Below are 12,478 nucleotides of genomic sequence, written 5' to 3' on the forward strand. Positions count from 1 at the left end.
AAACAAAGAATTGATGGGGTGTGGATCTGCTTTCGAGCATTTTGAAAAATGACTTTGGGTCCATGATAGATTAAATTAGAGCATTTTGGAAAACTGGTGATAGGTATTCAAAAAAACTAATGAAATGCAAAAACCAAAACAAAAAACAAATGAAGCTACTATCAACTCCTGGAACACAAACATTGGCTCAAAAGTGAGTAATATTCATGTAGTCATAGCAATGTAAACAGTAATTAGTGATTTAACCAAAACTGTAAAGTAACTATATTGAGAGGATGTGGGGAGAGGAAGGAAGTGTGAGTGAGCTAACCCCTGAACTATAGAACAGAAAATCAATAAATAATGTCTAAATTTGATACATCATGAGGTAGAATATAAGCATACTGTTGAACAATATGTAGGTTATGTCACTTCGATGACTAAGGTGAACCTGACCCAAGCCATGGTCTTGTCAATTGCCTTATATGCATGTGAAAGCTGGATAATGAAAAAGGAAGACAAGAGTATTGATGCATTCAGATTCTGATGCTGGTGAAGACTGTTGAATATACTATTGACCACCAGAAGAAGAAATCAGTCTTAGAAGAAATACAACAGGAATGAATGCTCCTTAGAAGCGAGGATGGCAAGACTTCATCTTGCTTACTTTGGACACGTCATCAGGAAAAACCAATTGCTAGAAAAATACATCATGTTTGATAAAGTAGCCAGTCAGTAAAACAAGGAAAACCCTCAGCGAGATGGATTGACACAGTAGCCTCAACAACGGGCTCAAAGATATTAAAGATCTTAGAGACGGCACAGGACTGGATAATATTTTGTTCTGTTATATTCAAGGTCACCATGAGTCAGAGACAACTCCACAACAGCTAACAACAAGTAAGCCCCAGAAGAACTAACCAACAGAAATGAAAGTAGTTACCTTGGAGAAGTGGGGTAGGAAGTGAGGAGAGGTGAGACAGGAAATGTTATTTCTAATGTCTTAACTACGCACTTTTATAATTTTGATAAAAAGTAACTTCTAAAAATTTGATATATTTAGACAGGGAAATAAGAGCAAAAAGAAATCAAGAAAAGGGGAGTAAGATTAAACTATAAAAAGACTTGCTTACTGCATGCAATAAGGTCCTGACAATTGAAAGATGAACATAAACATCTTAGTAAACCAAAACAAAGCACAAATACTGTCAATTACGGTCAAGGAAATATACTGATTATTAGAAGAATATTAAATTAGAGACCAACCAGCTGCATATTTTGGCCAAATACTAAATTGTCTGACGTTAGCTAAAAATCAATATTTGGCCACAGCTAAGGCTAAAACCGATTTGTCACCATCTTAGAAAAAAACTGCTAGGATTTAAGAATAATCTGAAACTTTATTTAAAAATCTAACTATAATTACAATTGTATTATGAAAAGTGCGTGCTCTCCTTTTTTTAAAGTTTGACAGCAGGGCGTAGAAACAACCACTTCTCTGCACCGTCAATGTCTGATGGCTCCTGTGCTCACTATACGGCATATACACAGTTCTAAATAGACACTTGCTTCCAGACAAAACCAAAAACCAAACTCATTGCTGTTGAGTCAATTCTGATTCATAGCGACCCTTTAGGACAGAGCAGAATTGCCCCCCTAGGGTTTCCAAGGAGCAGCTAATGGATTCAAACCGCCGATGTTTTGATTCGAAGCCAAGGTCTTAACCACTGTGCCACCAGGGATCCCTTGCTTCCAGCAGAAGCTGATGGAAGCTGTTTACCAGCATGGGGGAGCGCTCTGGATGATATCACCGAAATATTAAGCTTTCGTTTATCTCTTGTGGTAATCAACTAAGGTGACAGCTTATCTCCTCTTCAACTCCTGGAATTAAAGATACTATCGCGGATGATAATGCAGTTTTGTTGCTTGTGTCCTGCTTGAAGAAGACGCCTTTTGAGTATTTTCGGAAGCTGACTCTGGACACCTCTTAGGCACCTGTTTCAATCCTCTTGGTCTCTTCTGCTGCAGGCTCTCGTCAGCCCCTCACAAGTGCAGCCTGGAGCCAGGCCACGCTTCTCCTCGCCTGTCCTAGGGCTTCTTTGTCGACACTCGGCAACCACACGCATGCAAGCTGGAAGTGCAGGAGCGTTGATGCCCAGTGGGGCGCTTCTCAGGCTGTCCTGACTGATCCAGCAACCGGCATCTGTGGTGGCGGCCATAAGGCATCCTTGAATTGGACCTTTCTCTTTCCCTACCTTACTCCTCTGTCCCTCGCTCCTGCTGCTTGATAATGTTCTGTCACATAAGACTTGGTCTCATGCTCTGCCTTCTAGAGAGCCCAAGCGGAGACACAGGCTTCAGATGATCGATTTCTCTTCCATTTTCTTATGTGCCTGGGCTTTTTTCCATGTGCTTGGGGCTTCATACAAGCACTTCAGAAAAATTTGTTCTTAAACCTTGAATCGAACAATGTGCCACAGAATAACGTAATTGGCATTAAATGTTTTTAAAAATTGCCTCATATTGCAACTGCATCTCAGCTTTCCTTGCGTGCACACCTTTGGAGTGAAAAGATGGGAGAATCTTTACAGCAGTGTCATGTAAGAAATACTTGTACTCTCAAGAGGACTTCTTTTCAGCAGTTTCCAGTAAATGAGCTATTTTTCCACCAACAATTATTGGTTGTTAGTAAGTTCTACTATGCTAGTACTGTTATGTGCAGTTTATTATTACACTTTATTTTGATCAAGCAATTCTTCTAACACATTATGGGTGACATGTGATTTGTCTGAGCATTTTGTATTAATATTGTCAAGGCGGTTTCCATATGCTCTTAAATGTCATATAGTTTACCTTTCGCTACAAACCAGATGAGACTAGTGGCCCTCGATCTTTCTGCTTACCACTAGCAATTCTGCTACGTTAGGCTGTGTTGTAGTTATTTTTGAAAACACACCCGAAAGGTGTGAACGAAACATTGCATGCCACAATTCTTAAATCACTCATAGTCTTCACCATGTATTTTCCATTATGAAAGACAACTACAGGACATTTTTCTTTATTGATTTCCTATTCAGTAAATATTTCTTCCTTCAGATTGACTATGTTATCTGTAAGAGACCCAGCAATCTCTTGACAAGCAAGTAAAGCAAAAGCAGAGTAAAATTCAGTGTTACTCCACTGTGCTGTCAAACTTAATCTAAAAAAGAAAATCTGTATGTCTAAACATCAGGTGCATTAGACACAGAAGCAGCACACGTAATATCGGTTATCAGTCTAGATGTTTTCTAGAAGCATCTTTGTATTGAGAATTCGTAGCCTGCACAAAATCTCAAAATCCTTCAACTTCTGAAAATGGTTGGCAATCTCTAGCAACCATTTTAAAAAGCTTTTTGCTTAAATTTTAGACTCTGTGTTTTCAATTGTCTTTTTAAAGCAAGGTTTGTGTATTTGCAAAGCATTCTTGTGATGTATTCTGTTTCAAAGCTAGTTTGGTGAAATAAAATATGCTTTGAGGGTCTTGATTTTTCTCCAATATTTGCTTTTCTTCTTTATAATCATCATGTTTTATAATGTCTTAATCAAAGACAATTTATCATGGATATTACTGTACATTCTTCTGGAGTTCTCCTTCAGAAATTTTGAGTTGGCGAGCTTGATGTTCTGCTCTTAATTCATCCTCACAAAATGGGGAAAAATTCTCAGAAAATTTTCTGGAAAGATTCCTTGTCAAAATGGAATTAAATAAGCTAAAAATTAATTAAAATTCTTAAGGGTTATTTTGTTTAATTTTATGAATAATTCTAGTATGTCAAACAACTCTACAAAGATCTAAATTATATTATAATTTAATCTCCACAATCTCTATTCTTCTTCTCTATTCTACCTTCTAATGTTCTTTGTATGTTCATAAGCATCTCTTGGCCCAAGGCTGACACAATGTTCTTCCTATAGCATGTAGATAACACACATTCTCTCTCAATATTTGCGTTCACTGCCAATCTGTTTTTTAATTTATTCAACCATTTGGAAGCTCTTATTATTTTTGTTTATAAATTAACAGCTTATATTATCATTAGTTTTTTGCAGCATTTTACTCTTGCCATATCCAGTGTACATTTATATTTCAATTGGTTGATGAAAATTCAATATGTAAAACACATAAGGAGCTTTTTCACTCTGTTACATCTAAATGCTTGCTTATATTTGGAACTGAATATTCAGATATTAACAATGAACACGTGCTTGTGTTACTTAAATCATTATAACTATGACATGATGATGACCTACAAGACCACATGATCATTGGTCACACACTGGTTCAGAAATTCCCAAAATGCTATTGAAGTAGGGAATCTTGTTTTTGGGCTTTCCAAAGACCAGTGCCAAAGCCAAAGCCAAAATCAGACTCTTAGCTGTGACTTTTACCCACCTCATATTACCTCAACCTCATTTTTGAATGGCACTGAATTCTTATATACATTATTTCCATATTGGGCTCTTGTCAAAAAGCTATGTGCTACTTTGCTTCTTGTGACTCATCAGGAGTTAAAATGGGGAAAAAAGAACAACATCAGCATGATTAGTTCAAGAAACTATAGCTACTTCAGGAAGTCTTACAAGAAGCCTAAAGATGCATTGATCTAATGCTTTTCTTTTTCTTACTGTGCCTGAAAAGTCAATAAATTTTATTATTATTATGATGTAAACTCTTAGGTAAGTTACCAGTTGAGACATCTTGCAATGTTGAGATGCCATCTTAGAGGATATTACCTAGTCTGTGGACCAGGCCAGAATGCACAGGTCTGGGGACCAAGAGGTGGAGATGGTTGGGGAGCAGCAGGAGGCAATGGCATATCTCATGTTTTTTCCTAACAATCTATTCACAGATGTGGTTTCCTGTCCTTGTGTCTCTAGAGTTTGCTGGTCGCAAGGATTTAGTGCCCGAGTGAGACTGCTTCTACGAGTGGACCCACAAAAGTTTCCCTAAATTGGAAACTGAGAATGCCACCTGATCATTTCCTTACATAGTTAGAAAAATGGTAAAGAAAAAAAAATTTTACATGTATGTATTTTACATAAATCAGGTGATTTTCTTGGACTCTCAAGGGGAAATGAGTTATGGGAGGTGTGTGGGTGAATCTAGGGGAATCTTTTGCATATCTCCTTGTACTACTATACCCAAAGCTAGGAGTTAACAGAAACCACCACAGTCCTACACAGACAGGCTTGTGGATATCTCAGATGGCTGAGGAATGAAGGATTGGGTCACCTCAAAGACTCCACCTAGGGCAGTAGTGGCCAAATAAAGGGAAACATGAATTGAGCAGTGGAGGAGGAGTCAAGGTTGCAGACATGAGTACTGTTGTCTCTCTGCACTTCTCATCCCTCTTTGTTTCTCTCATGGTTGTATATGGGTTATGTTGGTCATGGTTAAATGTCACACTTGCTTCATAGGCATCAGGTCATGAGTATGGGCTCACCTTGAAAATCCAACAGAAATTGATATCAATGGGAGAACAGGGACTTGGACAACAGTGGACTCAAGAACTCATTTCTAGTTGTAGCTGTTGATGACTTCATTGGGCTGTTTCATGGCCACCACTAAAGAGGGACTGAACACTTTTGCAATAAGATTCTATTAGTCAAGGTCATCTTTGGATAATCAGGAAAAAGATGAGTGTGTGTTCGCATGTAGCCAAAGGGTGGACTGCATTACAGTAAAATCTGCTAAAGCCAGAACCTGTGTAAGACGGAAACCTGTCAGAGAAGGAAAACTCAAATATCTTCCACTAAAACAAGCAATAGAAAAGTGGTAAGACTGCACTCTGTCTCTTTGACTTGCAGAAAACCTGGCAAGATTCGGAAAGACAAGGCAGTCCCACTGAGTTCCGGCTCTCACAGGTTTCACGGTACATACCCAAAGGGTGGCTGTCAGCTCACAAAAATCCCCACACTGACCATGTCCATGCCTCCCATTCTGCTTTCTGGCCACGGGGCTTACCCTACTGGAGGTCAGATTTGAGAATTTTAAATATAATAATTTTGAACATTTGAATTAAATCATTCTGGGACCAACAGTGTGTAGAACTGAGTTATCTCAAGGCAGGGCCCTAGAGAACATGCCCATGAACCCTCACTGCTGAGGCCCCGAGGGTTTCCACAGTTCCAGTCCTTCCCAAGGCATGGATGTCCAGCTCATCCTTCCAGTCTGTAAACTGTGCATGTTTCCAATGAACTGTTTTGAAGTATAAGCATTGGTTTCAGTAGCTTTCCAAAGAAACTCAACTAACAAGTACATGAAGGAAGGGTTATGCTAGGAAGCTCAATCTAGAACCAAGGTACCGGGTGGACTGGGCTGGAGACAGAAAGGATTCAGAGATACTGGTTGAGAACTATTATGAGATAGGTAATAAGGACTTGGTTAAGCATGCTGCTCAGATGAGGATGCTTTTAGAATTTTTAAAATTCTAAGAAACAAGTGTTGAATGATGTGTGTGTATGTATGGGTTTGAGTGGTGTAACTGCGTAACAAATGGCCCCAAAACCTAGTGAATTAAGACAACTAATTTTGTATTATATTTCACAGTTTTGTAGTTCAGGAATTTGGTAAGGGCTGGGCTGAGTAATTCTTCTGTTCTACTGGCATCAACTGGGGTTACTCAGTGGTGTTCAGCTGGTGGCTGGTCTGGTCTGGAAGGTCCAAGACAGCTTTACTCACGTGTCTGGCACCTTGGTGGAGATGGCTGAAAAGCTGGGCTCAGCTGGGCTTCTTTCTTTTTCCGGGTAGTCTCAGGGCTTCTCCATCTGTTCTTGCCAATAGAGTAGCTGAACTTCTTACAGAGCTGCTCAGAGCTCTGAAAGCAAGTGTTCCAAGAGATAAGCTCCCATCTCTTAAGGGCTGGGCCCGGAGACTGGCTTAATCACTTCTGCCATAGACTATCGGTTAAAGCAGTCATAGAGACCACTCAGACTCAAAGGAGAGTACGTGGACCTCATCTCTCAATGGGAGGAATGTTAAAGATTTGCAGCCATCTTTAATCTGCTATAGTGTATGTGTATGTATAAAGGGTAAATACTCCTGCTCTAGTGAGAACATCTAGCCAATATATTCACTGAAATTATGTTTGCAACCAAATAGTAGATGAGAGGAAGTTTTTCTTCATAGAAGTAGTCTAGCTAATAAATGAAGAAACAATAGAATTATAATATCACCAATTTATGACCCCTAATGAATTAATAAAAATTAAAAAAAAAAAAATGTTGCCACAGAGTCAATTCTTACTCACAGCGACTCCATGTGTGCAGAGTAGAACTGCTCCACAGAGTTTTCACCAGGCTCCCAAGGCACCTTGGGTGGATTCAAACCACCAATCTTTCGGTTAGTAGTTAAGTGCTTAACTGATTGCTCCACCCAGGTTAATGAATTAGTAGATCCAGGCAATAATAATCAGTGGCTACTAATATCACAAGGAGAGAGACAACCAGCTATCAGTAAGTATCTGGAAGGTTTTTACAGAAAAAAAGACCAGAAGCATATATTTGAAAAAGTTTATCATAGTTACTAATTAGTTTTACTTCCTACTTCATGCTTCATTTTTTAATGGATTTCAGATTACAAAAATAACACATGGATGTTGTAGCAATGAAATATTAATATGTAAAACATTAATATATAAATATTATATATGTATACAGATTTGTTAATGTATATTAATATGTGATGATTAATAGATAATACGTTAATGTAATACTTTGGTAAATAATATTAATTTAAAAAGCAAAAGTAATCATCTGTCCTTTCCTCAGCCCCTTGCGCATAGAAAAAGAAATACAAGCATAACCACACATACAGTTTTCTTTCACTGATATACCACCATATGGGTCCTATTTCTCTTCCCCTTGCTAAATTTTCATGTTATTGTGCATTATCTACATCCCTCCATTCAATAGATAGATACTTAATTCTCCATATTTTTTCTAGTTTCTTTATGCAAGTAAACAAATTCATATTTGTAATTTTACATCTATGGTATCATATTATACTTGCACATGTGAGAATGCCTTCTTTTTTTTTTTTTAGTACAATCTTTCACTTCTCTTTTGTTTTCTACCAGCCTCTCATATTTATACAGAGCGGGGTTTTTTGCCATTGTTTATGGCATATAATACATGATTCTTTACCTCTAACTTTTTGCATTCCGTAATACTATGTGGAAATTCTTCCAAATCAGGTGGTGTAGCTCTAATTCCTCTTTGTTTTTTTTTAATGGATTAATAATATTCTTAGGTGTAGATGAGCCTTGATTTATTGAACCTTTCTAATATTTAGGATTAGTCATCTTCTTTCCAAGTTATGTATTTATTTATTATCACTTATATATGGCAAATTGTTCTTACGCACAAGTCACTGGTACTTTTATTTTTTTGGCATAGATTCTTAGGAGTGAAATTGGTGGGTCAAAGAATATGTGTTTTACATTTAAAAGATTCTGTCAGATTATTTTCTAAACAATTACAACAATTTACTTTTTCACAGACAGCACACAAAGAAACCTCTCACTTCTCCCTACCCTCAAAACCACCAGCAACAGGTGTTTCCACTCTTGCAAATGTTGTTAGTATGATGGACGTAAAGTGAGATTTCACTTTTAACACAATTAGTGGATTTGAGCATGTTTTTATATTTGTTAGCCATTTGAATTTGCTGTACTATGAATTCTACATTCATTAGGAATGAGAAAACAGACAATCACAAATACAAAAAGATGAAGGAATTATAGGTGAATTCTACATACAACTTTATGGCAATGCGTTTGAAAACCTTGAGGAAATGAAAGATCTACTATTATTGTTGGTGTTAGGTGTCACTGAGTAGGTTCTAATAGTGACCCTGTGTACAACAGAATGAAACACTACCCTGTTCTGCATCATCCTCAGAGTTCTTGCTATATTTCAACCCGTTGTTGCAGCCACTGTGTCAATCCATCTCGTTGAAGGTCTTTCTCTTTTTCCCTGACCCTCTACTTTACCAAGCACAATGTCCTTCTCCAGGGACTGGGCCCTCCTGATAATATATCCAAAGTATGTGAGACATAGTCTTGCCATCCTTGCTTCTAAGGAGCATTCTAGCTGTACTTCTTTCGGACAGATTTGTTTGTTCTTCTGGTAATCCATGGTATGTTCAATATTCTTCACCAATACCGTATTGCCCAGCTGTTGCATGCATATGAGACAATTAAAAACACCATGGCTTGGGTCAGGAGTGCCTTAGTCTTTCCTCAAGGTGACACCTCTTTTTTAACAATTTAAAGAGGTCCTTTGCAGTAGATTTGCCCAATGCTACACATTGTTGTTTTCTTGACTGCTGCTTCCATGGATGTTGATTATGCATTCAAGCAAAATGAAATCTTTGACAACTTATATATTTTTTCCATTTATCATGATATTGCTTATTGGTCCAGTTGTGAGGATTTTTATTTTCTTTACGTCGAGGTATAATCAATCCATACTAAAGGCTGTGGCCTTTGATCTTCATCAGTAAGTGCTTCAAGTCTTCTTCACGTTCAGCAAGCGAGGTTGTGTCATTTGCATATCGCAAGTTGTTTTAAGTCTTTCTCCAATCCTGATGCCACATTCTTCACATAGTGTAGCTTCTCAGATTATTTGCTCAGCATATAGATTGAATAAGTATGGTAAGGATATAACCCTGACACACATTTTTCATGACTTTAAACCATGCAGTATCCCTTTGTTCAGTTCAAACAACTACCTCTTTGTCTATGTACAAGTTCCACATGAGCAAAATTAAGTGTTCTGGAATTCCCATTCTTTGCAATATTATTTGTAATTTGTTATGATCCACACAGTTGAATGTCTTTGCATAGTCAATAAAACACAGGTAAATATCTTTCTGGTATTCTCCACTGTCAGCCAAGATCCATCTGACATCAGCAATGATATTCCACATTCCACGTCCTCTTCTAAATCCGGCTTGAATTTCTGGCAGTTCCCTATAGATGTACTGCTGCAACCATTTTTGAATTATCTTCAGCAAAATTTTACTTGCTTGTGATATTAATGATATTATTTGATAATTTCTGCATTCTGTTGGATCACCTTTCTTTGGAATGGGTATGAATATGGATCTCTTCCAGTCTGTTGTGTCGGTTGGCCACGTAGCTGTCTTCCAAATTTCTTGGCATAAACAAGTAAGTGCTTCCAGCATTGCATCTGTTTGTTAAAACATCTCAATTGGTATTCCATCAATTCCTGGAGGCTTGTTTTTCCCCAATGCCTTCATTGCAGCTTAAACTTCTTCCCTCAGTATCACCGGTTCTTGATCATATACTACCTCCTGAAATGGTTGAACGTTGACCAATTTTTTTTGGTACAGTGACTCTGTGTATTCCTTCCATCTTCTTTTGATGCTTGCTTCATCATTCAATTTTTTTGTCCATAGAATCCTTCAATATTGCAATTTGAGACTTGAATTTTTTCTTCCATTCTTTCAGCTTGAGAAATGCTGAGTATGTTCTTCCCTTTTGGTTTTCTAAATCTTCTCAAGCCACCCTTTGAAAAGTTCTGTTTAGCTCTTTTACTTCATCATGTCTTCCATTTACTTTATGTTCAAAAGCAAGTTTCAGAGTCTCTTCTGATATCCATTTTGGTCTTTTTTTTTTTCCTGTCTTTTAAAAGATTTTTGGTTTTCTTCGTGTATGATGTCCTTGATGTCATCCCACAACTAGTCTGGTCTTCAGTCATTAGTGTTCAGTGAGTTAAATCTATTCTTGAGATAGTCTCTAAATTTAGGCATATGCTCAAAGTTGTACTTTGGCTCTCGTGAACTTGTTTTAATTTTCTTCAGCTTCAACTTGAATTTGCATAGGAGCAATCAATGGTCTGTGCTGTGGACCGACTCTGGCCTTGTTCTGACTGATGATATTGAGCTTCTCTATTGTCTCTTTCCACAGATGTAGTCGATTTGATTCCTGTGTATTCCATCTGGCGAGGTACACATGTAGAGTCACCATTTATGTTGTTGAAAAAAGGTACTTGCAATGAAGAAGTCATTGGTCTTCCAAAATTCTATCATGTGATCTCCAGCACCTTTTCTATCACCAAGGCCATATTTTCTAACTACTGATCCTTGTTCGTTGCCAGTTTTTGCATTCTAGTCACCAGTAATTATGACTGCATGTTTGATCAATTTCAGATTGCAGAAGTTTATAAAAATCTTCAATTTCTTCATCTTTGGCATTAGTGTTTAGTGCATAAATTTGAGTAGTAGTTGTATTAGCTGGTCTTCCTTGTAAGCATATGGATATTTTCCTGTCACTGATAGTGTTGTATTTCAGGATAGATCTTGAAATGTTCTTTTTGACAATGAACGTGATGCCGTTCCTCTTCAATTTGTCCTTCCCAGCATAGTAGACCTTATGACTGTCCAATTTATAAAGGCCAGTACTAGTTCATTTCAGCTCACTAATGCTTAGGACATCTATCTTCAAGCATTCCATTTCATTTTTGACTACTTCCAATTTTTTTTAATTCACACTTTGTACATTCCACGTTCAGATTATTAATGGATATTTGCAGCTGTTTCTTCTTATTTTGAGTCGTGCCACCTCAGCAAATGGAGGTCCCAAAAGCTTTACTCCAACCACATCGTTAAGGTTGACTCTACTTTGAGGAGGCAGCTCTTCCCCAGTTGTATGCTGAGTGCCTTCCAATCTGAGGGGCTCATCTTCCAACACTATATCAGACAATGTTCTGCTGCTATCCAGAAGGTTTTCACTAGCCAATTTTTTCAGAAGTAGATTGCCAGGTCCTTCTTCCCAGTCCGTCTTAAAACTAAGACCTGTCCACCATGGGTGACCCTGCCGGTATTTGAAATACCAGTGGCGCAGCTTCTAGCAACACGGCAACACCCAAACCACCACAGTACAACAAACCAACAGACGAGTGGTGGAGAGATCTATTAGCAAAATGTAAATTATCAAAATTAACCCAAGGAGAAATGGAAAATATGAATAGACCAAATACCACAGAAAAGCTGAAAAGACAAATTACATCTACTTTTTAAAAAGTTACCAGTACCACTACAACGACAGATACATTGACCAATGGAACAGAATTGAGAACCCAGATGTAAATCCATCGACTTAAGGTCACCTGATCTTCGACAAGAGCCCAAAGTCCATCAAATGGGGAAAAGACAGTCTTTTTAACAAATGGTGCTAGCAAAACTGGTTATCCATCTGCAAAAAAATGAAACAGGACCCATACCTCATGCCATGTACAAAAACTACTTCAAAATGGATCAAAGACCTGAATATAAAGCCTAAAACTATAAAGTTCATAGAAGAAAAAATAGGACCAACACTACAGGCCTTAATACACAGCATTAACAGGATACAAACCATAACCATCAACGCACAAACCCCAAAAGATAAGCTAGATAACTGGGATCTTCTAAACATCAAACACCTATGCTCTT

This window comes from Trichechus manatus, unplaced genomic scaffold, assembly GCF_000243295.1.
Source record: "Trichechus manatus latirostris isolate Lorelei unplaced genomic scaffold, TriManLat1.0 scaffold00001, whole genome shotgun sequence".
NCBI classification, from domain to species: domain Eukaryota; kingdom Metazoa; phylum Chordata; class Mammalia; order Sirenia; family Trichechidae; genus Trichechus; species Trichechus manatus.